Below are 12,514 nucleotides of genomic sequence, written 5' to 3' on the forward strand. Positions count from 1 at the left end.
TGCTAGGCAAGCTCATTTCCCTCTCCTAGGGTTTTGAAAGCCAATTTCTCTTGGACAGTCAAATCACCAGCAAAACTTGTTTCCCGATATTCATACACCTTCCCCTATCCTTAAAGTACCTTATCAAACACTTCCCATCCCTTAGATCTGCCAAATTCCTCATTTTTGCACAAACCCTAGTTTCTAGCTACAACTTGGCAATTTTCTAGGTTTGTCCTGTGTTTTGCCCTTTTGGACCCCTTTCCCTCACTCAATCACTGAGATTCCACTTTCCCCTGCTTCCTAACATCCCTCCCCACTCCCACAAATTTCCCCAAGAATTTAGAAGCCCCCTATCCCCTTCATCTCGCTCCATTTCGACAAAATTCCTTGCTTCACACATCGAGACAAGTCGCACTCAAATGATGTTCCAGAGAAATAAAAGATGAATTTTGGAAAACGGAGAGAGGTTTTTGCTCATAACATGCCAAAGAAGAAAAACCTCCTTCACTTTTTCACAGGTGTCATTGTTTGAGAGAAATGTCAAGAATATCGTTGCCTCAGGAGAATCAAAGACACCTCTGAAGTGACCTTGGGAAAATCAAGTTTTCTCCTAGCTGGGTTGGCCAAATGATTTTCTTGATGGGTAGAATGATAATGAGACACAAAGATATTTCCAATGAGCTATCATGATCTCAATTTGGGGTTGAGGAAGGCATTCAAACGTTGACTGCAACAGTACTCTTCTTTCAGGCAGCCTCATTTGGCACTTTTTGACCAGTCTTGGGAGATTTGACTTTTGACAGGTCAAATCAACTCCAAATTAAAAAATTCAACTTGGGTTGGAAAGTAGACTCAAAGATCTTTCCAACGAGCTATCCTGTGCCTAATTCCAACACCGGGAAGGCCTCCAAAATCCTCCTGAAAAAGCGCGACCCGTTGGGAGGTGCGCGACTCGTTGAGAGCCCTCCTGTAGTGTAAAAAATCAACGTGCGCGACCCGTTGGGAGGGGCGCGACCCGTTGAGGATTTCTCCACAAAAACTTGCCAGTGAGCTTGCCAAGTGACCACAAACTTGCTCAATCTTCCTCCAAATCATCAAATTTGTTTGAGGTAGGCCTTCTACACTTCAGTTGGTGGTTTGTCATGATTGATGGCTCTCGTGTGCAAAAGTTGAATTGGGCAAGTGGATGAAATTTTAAATGGCTCCTCAAACATGTCAGACACTGAAACATATGAGCAGAGTGATGACCATTCATCATATTTAGAGGTTCAAGTACAGAGGAGGCCACATAGAGGTGGAAAAGGTGGCCATCACAGGAGAGAGGAGCCTACTTCTTTGGCAGGTCTACAAGCTTGTCCTTTGGCAGTTTCTTGCTTTCAGTACATGTCCTGTTATGAGTTCTTTGTCTTGCACTTGCATGAAGGACATGTCAACCTTGCCAGGGTGGATTTCACTTTGACACCCGAGGTGATTGCACAGGCTACAGGGATTCCAAATGTTGGGGAGATATGAGAAAGTCCTTGATGAGCTATGGAGGATTCGAGGAGACCGAATCTTGAAAAGAAGGAGGCCCGGTGACCTATTGCTTGCGGAACGAGAGTCATTGCTCATCCAGGTGAATGCACACTTAGAAAGGCTATTGGATAAGGCCAACCAAGACAAAAAGTTGCTAAGAAACATGAAGAACCATTATTGGGCACGGATGCACGTGTACAAGGCCAAAATGAAAATGTTTCAAAGGAGGTTGACCGAGGCACTAAAACGGAGAAAAAGGCCAAATCCACTCCGTATCTTGGCTGAGGCATCCCTCAAGGATTATGGCACTCACTAGCATCATCTACAGCACAAATCCCAAAAATTTTGGAGAATTTTGGGTAATTTTGGTATTTTTGGGAAATTTACAGGTTTTGGCTTCTCAACGGGTCTCACCCCCGGTGAGACCCTTTGTCATCGTAGCTCCGTTTTGCAAAAACTCAACATTTTTGGATTTTTCATGCAAAGTTACACATGCCTATTGATGGACTTGAGTTTTCATAGAGTTTTGGGCCTCCAAAAGGTCAAAATACAGCCAAATTTTGACTTTCTGCCCCTTTTTTGAGCTGCAGAAGTAGTCTTGGGATAATTGACTTTTGACTGGGCAAATGACCTCCAAATCCAAAAATTCTAGTTGGGTTGGAAATTATACTCAGAGACCTTTCCAACGAGCTATCCTGCACTCAATTATGACCACGAGAAGGCCTCCAAACAGAGCTCCAAAGTGTGCGACCCGTTGAGAAAGTGTGCGCGACCCGTTGAGGAATTTGTGCCAGATTTTACCAGTTCGGCCAGAAAATCACTGTTTTCACCTAGTTTGACTTTTTGGGGTTCTAGATGATGGATTTTTATGTAACTATCATGACTCAAATACACTTTTACTCTTCTTTAACACTTCTAGAAGTTTCTTGAATGTAAATGGTAAATATTTAATGTATGGATAGGTTTCCTAGCTTATAGAGGCAAGTTGTTATGATTGCCTATTATCTAGTGCTCAGTTTAGAAGTAGTTGAAACAGCTCCTAGGAAAGGGAGCTCGACCCCTAGAGGTGGGGAAAGAGGTTAGATCATCTATATTATGCACTCTTTTGCTCATTTTCATGGTTGGAAGGTTGGACTCTTGAGGGAGGAACTATCATTGTATATTTCACTTGTATTTCTGCAATTTTTGGCTAAGGAAGACCAGGGTTTTGCAGTCATCATTGGGATTCTTGTGGACTCATTGTGTTGATGGTGTGTCTCTTCATGTTATTGTAAGCTTTTTTATGTGATTCATTTCCTTTCTATACTGCTGCATATTAAACAAATGAAGTGATAAAGTTAGAATTCATGCTTGCCATGCTCTGCTTTCAAATTTGTTTAATTTCTATGTTTTCTACTGTCTAAAGAGAATTCAAATCCATTGTTTGCTCTCTTTAGCCTTCTTATCTCTCTTCCTGATCATCCACTTCAGCTAAAGACATCTACACAAGCTCCTACCTTGCCCCAAAGACCCCCCTGCAGAAACTGTGTCAAATCCCCGCACCCTAAATTGCAGCTCCTCAATTTGCCACCAAAAACCCCAAAAAACCCCAAATCAACCTTTTTAATCAGTTTACTAGCCTAATATCAGTGTTACTTTTGTTGGTCATCTCATCTCATTGAAAATTTTCCGAGATAGACCGGAGAGAGCCTTCTCATACCCCGTAGGGCTAGCTACGAGGTGAAATGGTTTGATGTAGCTTTGAGATTTGCCTTCTCAGCCTGAGGTGAAATTTCAAACGCTAACAGACTATACTGAAACCTTCTCCCCTGTTGCCAAAATGAACTCTATCCGCCTTGTTCTTTCCCTTGCTACCTCTTTCAAATGGGAATTCCATCAGATGGATGTTAAATCCGCCTTCTTGCATGGGGACTTGCATGAATAAATCTATATGGAACAACCTATTGGCTTTATACAAATAGACTCCAGCCTTTTATGTCGGCTTAAGAAATCCCTTTATGGTCTCAAGCAAGCTCCTCGAGCTTGGTATGCAAAAATGGATAACTTTCTTTTAGAAAATGGCTTTTCTAGGTGTCATTCTGACAATACTGTCTACACCAAGAAAGTGGGCAAGTCTCTTATCATTCTTGTTCTTTATGTTGATGATCTTATCTTGACTGGTAGTGATCCTAAGCTTATAAACCATGTGAAGTCTAGCCTTAAGAGGAAGTTTGAAATGACAAACTTAGGGCACTTACATTATTTTATTGGTCTTCAAGTCTTGCAATCCAAGGAAGGTATTTCCCTTTCCCAATCCAAGTATGCCTGTGATATTCTACGCCATTTTCACATGGAAGACTGTAAGCCAACCCCTTCTCCCTTTCAGTCTAGAGTCAAACTTTCAGTCACTTGTACTTCTCCTGAAGTTGATGCTACCTTATACCGTCAACTTGTAGGAAAACTTTTGTATCTAACCCATACTCGTCCTGACCTTTCCTTTGCTATTGGCCTTGTTGCTCGGTTTATGCAAAACCCACGTGAAAGTCATTGGAAAGCATCTAAAAGAATACTTCGTTATGTTCGAGGTACAGTTCAGTTTGGGATTCATTACAGTGCCGAAGCAGCTCCTCTATTGGTTGGTTTCACTGATTCCGATTGGGCTGGTGACCCTGATGATCGGAAGTCTACTGCAGGTTATATGTTCACTCTTGGTTCAGGACCTATTACATGGGCTTGCAAGAAACAAGGTGCCATTTCTCTTTCTTCAGAAGAAGCAGAGTATCATGGTGCTGTAGAAGCTAGTAAGGAAGCCTTGTGGCTTCGTCAGATCTTGTCAGAGTTTGGCTTTCAGCAGCAGCATCCGACTACACTTTGGTGTGATAATCAAAGTGTCATTCAACTATGCAAAGATCCAGTCCAACATCAGCACAGCAAACACATTGAACTACGCATGTACTTCATCAAAAAGCTCATTCATTACCATGTTCTTGAAGTGCAATATTGTTCAACAGATGATCAAGTTGCAGACATCTTTACAAAGGCTCTCACAGAGGCGAAGTTCACTAAACTTCGATTTATGGTTGGAGTTCAGGAAGTTGTCACTAAGGGGGGATAGGCTCTAGTGCCTCCTTCCTTCTCCTATTGTGTCATATTTGTAAATCCTTCAATCCTATCCCAAGTTGTTCTTAAGGGGGGATGTTAGGATATTCCGACACAGAGGAAATAGTTAAGTACAACTTGGTCTAGTATAGAGTTAGGTATAGAGTTAGGTAAAGTGTGTTTCTTTACTATGTACATTTTGTAACTTACAATCCGATGGTCATGATATGTAGTGATCCGACGGTTCATTCTCTCCTCGATATTACTGACACTTGATCCGTGGCTTAACACCCGATTGGTCCATGATCTCTATTTAAAGAGCATGGAGGGTCATTTGTAGGTTAACCGTTCATGAGAGAAGCTTATGTAAATTTTCATTCTTTTATTAATAAATTGCCTGAAGTGGCCGCATTGGCTCAGGCCAGGGACTGTTTCCCTCTTTGAGGGTTTTAACCACGTCAAAATACTGGTGTATTGATCTGTGATCTGTTTGTGAGCAGTGTCCTTCGGTGTTTTGTCTGAGGAACTTACCCTGTAAATTCCTACAAATTGTTGATTTTATCAATAAAAATAGAAATATAGCATATTGTTTTCACTGATTCCTATGAGAATCTAGACCAGAAATCAATTTTTAAATGTATAAGATGTAAAAATACTCATACATTGACACTTAGAATGCCAAAAAATGTGCAAGACAAAATGTTTGGCAACTTGGACTCTTTCAATAAGATTGGATCAATGATATGTTCCACAAAAAGTACAATATTTAGAATTGATATATAAGAAATATCATACCTTATAATAGCACAAAATATTGCAATAAATAAACAATAACATTGTAACATACCCCCTACTATCCCTAGCCCCTAATAAGGGTAGAAGGAGGTAGTTACTCTCATGAATCGACTTCCAATGTCCTATTATGGAAATGGGGTCTAAATTTTTCGATATTTTTCAATTTCTTCCAAACTTAAAATGGATAACATTGTTGTTTTCATCTTGTCGAGACATTTCCAACAATATAAGTTTTTCCCCAATCCAATTGTCAAATCAAAATATATGGCCAAATAAAGACTGACCTATCTAGTCTTGCCACATTATTCGATGTGCGACATGGCACCCACTTGGTCCCCATATGGCTACCTATTACACAATAATTTGTCACTCTCCTATCACTCCCCGTTCCTTATCCCGGAGAACCCTAGTAGTGACTACTGTGTTATACTTTCACCATGAAACCTATGCTCTTGCATCCCTTGAAGTTTGAAGAAAGTAGTCCCCACTCCCTTTAGAACATTTCCAGAGAATACGTCTTAAAACCTAGTTTTTAAGATCAGCACTCTTTCCCAGTGTCTCACCCATGCTGATTGGTGCTACTGTAAGACCAATACCCGTGATGGTCTGCACCTGGACTATTTTTATAAAATTAAATGGAGTTTCACGTCTAGAAACTTCTAGTGGTGATGTGTTGGATGTTCATTTGGTTGGATAAGGGCCGAGAAATCCATATAAGGTTCTTTCCCCCTTAAAAGTGGACCTTCCCAAGGAGATAAGACCTTCTTCCCCCTTGAGTGGATCTAATTGTTATCCTCCTCTCCCCATATAAACCACTTCCTCTTACCTGTTTTGGTTACAATACAACACATAGTGAAAGTGGTGGAGAGATAGAACTAGCTGCAAAATTTTGAAATCTTTAGCTTTTGATAGAAGAAGATTAGTCTTAGATGACAAAAGACTAGTCTTTGGTAGCTAAAGCATGAGGAGAGAGAGTTAGAGCTTGGAAGCCATTTCATGTCAAGCTAGAGGAGGAAAAGAGTGTTGAAAAGGCATGTAGCAGGACTTGGATACTGCAAAGGAGATCTCCAACGTCAAGGCTTCGGTTGTATTTCTCTTTGAAGTTTATTTTAATACAACTAATGGTTTATTTCCTATATTGGGTGTAATATTACATTTGATAACTTAGAACTCCTTTACCTTTTAAGTAGATTGGATTCGATTTTATGTTATCATGTTTGTTGTTGTTTCTTACATGTTTGTTTCATGTACTTGAACGAAAGGAACGAACCGAAGCTGGAGCAAGGAATCAAGATCACCATCAAGTGGATTAGCGTTATAAGAGGTAGGCCCTCTTATTCGATTCTATTCTAAGGAAATTTACATTAGATTGTCTTGTTTGTGGCTAGACCCACTCTCTTGGGATAGAGGGATCATCTCTGTCCGCAGAGAGGATATTCCTACACCACAAATTGGCGACTCCACTAGGGAACTACATCTCCTTTTCATCACTCTGTTTTTTCTACTTGTGTGCTTAATTTGTTTATTTATGGTATTCTGGATCTGTATTGACCTATTTGAAGGCATAGAGACACTAGCCCACCCTTTGATGTGTTAAGTCTAGCCCTGTGTGAAGTTATTTTTTAGTTTTTCTTTGAATCCCTCGATCAGCACTAGTTTCAGCCAAATAGTTGCGTCAATCCCCGATCAGTGCTAGTTCAAGCTAAACAGTTGTGCCGATCAGCACCATTTTTAGCCTGACAATCGTGCCAGACCCCTTTTCAATGCTAGCTTCAGCCAAAAACTCATGCCAGTTTCTGAGTTAAGAAAAATCAGAGTTTCTCCCATTCCAATGCCAGTGTGACTTGACCCTCAGACTCTCTTCTTCCACCCAGAAGTGACTAAGATGCTTTGTTTTTTGGGTTTGATTGATTAATTGGCTTGAATTTTCATTGCTTTCATTTTTTAGTTTTTTGGATGGTTTCTATGACCCTAGGGCATCTAGGTCAATTATCGTTCATCTATTTGTTTACTCATTGTGTCAAGTTTCTGATTTGCTGTTTCATTTAATCCATATTTTAGTTGCAACATCTTCATTGCTTCATTTTCAATTGAATGAGTGAAAGAGTCTCGTTTGTTCTCTTATTTCAAGTGTCTCTTTTCTCTTTCCGAGCATAGATTACATTGCTTGGTTTGTCGATTGAAACATTTATAAGTTTGGTTTGTTCGATTCAGTGAAGAAGTTGCTTTTTTTTTCATTTATCATGCTTTGGATTTGCTTGATGCTTGTTTGTTCGGAATTGTGAAAATTTTCATTAAAGTTCTTTATGTGAAAGATTCATTTTGCATTTTATGAAAAGAATAACATCATTCTAGTTTACTTAAGCGAAATATTGCATTAGTAGTGTTATTGAGAAGCTAGAATTGCATCATCACAGGCATGAGAAATTCAATAATATTTTTTTGTTGTTAAAGGAATATTAAGTGCATTTAGGACATGTATTAGTAAAAGATTTCATTCTTTGGTTGTTGCGTTGATTGTGTGTTCTCTATACCTCAATTAATGTAAACTTTCATCGAAGACAAAGATTTATGTTCTCATATGGTTGCATATAAAAGTTTTCAAATGACGGTGGTAGGGCCTTGAAATTGAATCCTAATTCAAGATAAACCATTAAAATTTATTGAATTAACCTAAGGAAGCATTGAAACTTAACACTCACATTTAGTGTTTTAGGCTAGAGACATTTTCCAGCGTCTTTAAACCTAGCCATTGTCATTTGCAATGATCTTGCATTACACAGCACTAGCATGGACTTGTGCTCCCTGTACCTTAGTCAAACATGACTAGTAGGTTCTCTTGAATATTATTTTCTACCTTTCGGGTTCGAGAGACAACTTTACGAAAAGGGACCCTTGGAGTTTTCTTTTCCATGTATTTTTAAAACTCTCTAAACATGAAAAAGATTATGAGTTTCACCTTTATCCGACTCATTAAAATATTAAACGACATAGGGCTTGTCATTATGATGAGATCGAGCTTATCCTTCCTAGGGCTCGTTAAAATCTAGTAAGTAGGATCCATTCGAAGGATGGGCTTATATTACAAGAATATGTTATCCCCTTCAAGCTTGTGTTTCAAAAATAATTGGGGTACTCGCCGAAAATGGTGGGGGGGAATTGGAAGTATTCATTAGTTGTATTCTTCACTTGATTCAACATGTCGCTCTTGAACATTAACACTCATTTGTTGTTCGTGTCGGGTTTTGGGACATCCTCACTATGTCACTTTCCTTCCTAGGTTTGGGTTATCCATATTAACCTATCATCTAATATTTTCCACGTCACCATCACCTTTGATCCTATGATGTAAAATGTTGCCAAACTTTGGAGTCGTGTCATCCACATGTTCAAGAGAAGTATTCTTGCCTATACATTGTTTGATCATCTGTAACATTCTTGGATTACTCTCATTCATTGTGTTTCCCATTTCGTGTCGATGATGAAGGACCCATTATGACCTTCCTTCAATGGTTCGCTTCCTGTCAAGTTCAGCTCATTATCTAGGAAGTTGATTTAGAAACTCCTTTCCAGAACCTTAGAGCTTGCATGCCTCAATGGCAAGTTCTTCGCACTTGACGATAGGTTCTCATCATTGGCCCTTGATCGAGTGAGTTCACAAGTGTTCAACTTCAGTTCCTTATTCACACTTCGTGAATTGTACTGATACTACCTTAAGAGCCATTCGCAATATGGATAGTTTCTCTCACGCTTGTTAACAGTTCACATCATTGGCTGGTAATCAAGTGATTTTCTAGCATGTTCGACTTTAACATGTCTATTCACATGTTAGAATTTTTACTTTTATCGGGTCACTTCTTTTCGACTTCAGCTCATTATCCAGGGAGTTGGCCAAGAGACTCCCTTCCAATGCCTCAGATCTTTCATGCCCTAATGGCAAGTTCTTCACACTCAATGACAAGTTCTCATCATTGGCTTTCGATCGAGTGACTTCATGGGTGTTCGACTTCAGTACCTTATTCACACTCTATGAATTGTGTTGCTGGTACCTTGAGAGCCATTATCATTATTGGTGGTTTCTCTCACGCTTGTTAATGGTTCACATTATTGACCGGTAATCAAGCGACTTTTTAGCATGTTTGACTTCAACACATCTATTCACATGTTAGAATTTGTAGTTTGATCGGGTCGTGTTGGAGTGCAAGATCCTGGGCTTAGATCACAAAATTCCAGGTTGTGAGGAGTGATGATTCATTCATGATTATATACATGATTCTTTAAACGGGTGGATATGACCATGCCATGGGTATCATTTTGATCCTGCTCAGTCGAATGGTTGTGGCCATACCATGGGTCTTTTTATTTTGATCCTCTCTATGTGGATGGTTGCGCCTATTTCATATGATCCCTTCGGTCAGATGGTTATGTCCATGCCGACGATCCATGCACATGATCCTTTTCTTGATGGATAATTGCGCCTATACCATGGATTCATGTATCGTTATATGCCTCTCATGTTTATCGGACATGGCTATCAGATTTTAGATATGTACATGTATGTTTTAGTTGTAGGTCTTAAGATGCTGGTATTCCAAGTCCTCACTCCATCTTGAAGCATTTCAGCCATCGCTCTCAGCTTTGGCTGCATGCTTTAGGGGGCATCTGTTACACAGTAGTTTGTCACTCTCTTGTCACTCCCCATTCTTGATCTCAAAGAACCCTAGTAGTGACTATTGTGTTATACTTTCACCATGAAACCTATGCTCTTGCATCCCTTGAAGTTTGAATAAAGTAGTCCCCACTCCCTTCAGAACATTTCCAGAGAATCCTTCTTAAAACCCACCTTTTAAGATCAACGCTCTTTCCCAGTGTCTCACCCACACTGATGGCAGAGTTTTACACTGTGACCCACATCAATCAGTGCTACTTTTAGCTCAATACCTGCGTTGTTATACATCTAGACTGTTTTTATAAAAGGAAATGGAGTTTCACGTCTAGAAACTTCTAGTGGCGATGTGCTGGATGTTCGTTTGGTTGGATAAGGGTCGAGAAATCCATATAAGGTTCTTTCCCCATTAAAAGTGGACCTTCCCAAGGAGATAAGACCGTCTTCCCCCTTGAGTGGATCTCATTCTTATCCTCCTATCCCTATATAAACCACTTCCTCTTACCCTTTTTGGTTACAATAAAATGCATAGTGAAAGTGGTGGAGAGATAGAACCAGCTGCAAAATGTTGTGTGTGGAGCATGATTGTTCAGAGGTCTTTGTTTCAATCGGATGTATACCCCAGGAATTTTGTACACCCCTGCACGCGGGGGGGTGCGGGGGCTGGGGGGGTGATCCCCCTCGGCTTGGGGGTCTGGGGGCCAACGGTCCCCCGGCAGGGGCTCGGGGGCAGTGCCCCCGAAGCCAAAAATAGATGTAAAATTGCCTTGTAAAAGTATAGTAATTTCTAGTCAATCTGGGCCATTCATTAGGCGGATGATCTGATTGTAGAACTTATGTTTAGTTTAGGGTTTTTTTCCCCAGAAGGCAACCCCCTCTCTTTGTATGAGGGCATTGTATTTGAGGCTGTGTAATAGATGTGTATTCTCTGAGCGAGAAACAGAGAGGCGAGACTGTGAGAGAAAACAGAGGATATTATAGCGGATCTGCTGTAGGTTGTTTCCCTTCATTTTGTTGGATATTAGAAAGGAAGGGCTGGCTGTTCAGGGTGGACGTAGCCCAAACTGGGTGAACCACGTATATCTGTGTCTCTCTTGTTTTATGCATTTTATGTGTTTATATTTCTGCAATATTTTATGTGTTCCATTGCTCCGTAATATATAATTGTCTAACAACTGGTATCAGAGCCAAAGGTCTATTTGGCTGATAACCTCACAGGAAAGAAGGGTTCCTCATTTGAGTGGGAGCAATGGCGGAAGATGGTAAGTTTAGGGTCGAGAAATTTAACGGCCAAAACTTCTCGTTATGGAAGATGTAGATGGAATATTATCTGTGTCAGAAAGATTTGTACCTATCATTGAGAGGAAAAACAAAGAAGCCAACGGCTATGACAGATGAAGAATGGAACCTTCTCGATAGAAAGGCACTCAGAACAATACGGTTGTGCCTCGTTGCATCAGTCGCCTTCAACATTTCGAAGGAAACAACGACAGAGGGTTTGATTCAGGCGTTTTCGAAACTATATGAAAAACCCTCGGCCTCAAACAAGGTATTTCTTATGAAACGGTTATTTAATATGAAGATGTCAGAAGGTGGATCTGTTGCAGATCATTTAAATGATTTTAATATAGTTACAAGTCAGTTATGCTCTATAGGGGTAAACTTTGATGATGAAGTTAGAGCTCTGTTATTCTTGTGCTCATTGCCAGAAAGTTGGAATGGTTTAGTAATGGCCATTAGCAACTCTGTCTCTGGATCTAGTACTTTAAAATTTGATGATGTTGTCGGTGCTATCCTTAGCGAGGAAATGCAACAGAAAAGCTCTGGTGAGACACTGGGTAATGCTTTGAGTGCAGAGTCTAGGGGAAGAAAAGCATAAAGAGGAAAGAGCTCAGGATATCGCAGTAAATCAAGGAAAGGTAGATCCAAGTCCTGATCGAGGATAGTGTGCTGGAAATGAGGAAAGAAAGGACACCTAAAGAAAGACTGTAGATCTCGAAAGGGAAAAGAAGGAGATGCACAACAAGAAAACAATCATGAAGCAAATGTGACAAGTGAGGTGTTACAAGATGCTTTGATTCTTTCTTTCGAAAATAATTGATTCCTGGGTGGTAGATTCAGGGGCCTCATTCCATGCCACACCTAATAAGAAATACTTTCATGACTATGTTCAAGGACACTTTGGACAAGTTCGTTTGGGTGATGATAAACCCTGTAAAATTGTTAGAATGGGTAAGGTTCTTGTAAAACAGCAGAATGGAAACCAATGGCTACTAAAGGAGGTAAGGCATGTTCCAGATCTAAAGAAAAATCTGATTTCAACAGGGTAGTTAGGTGGTCAAGGTTGTGTGACAACTTTCACAGATAAAGCTTGGAAGGTCACAAAAGGAGCCCTGGTAATAGCAAAAGGTGAAAAGGTTGGTACATTGTATTTATGCAATGGTATTTCTAACTCTGTTAATGCTTTAACTTCCAAAG

Source organism: Pinus tabuliformis, chromosome 3_2 (assembly GCF_031772625.1).
Source record: "Pinus tabuliformis cultivar Carrire ecotype Pingquan chromosome 3_2, CPIR1, whole genome shotgun sequence".
NCBI classification, from domain to species: Eukaryota; Viridiplantae; Streptophyta; class Pinopsida; order Pinales; family Pinaceae; genus Pinus; species Pinus tabuliformis.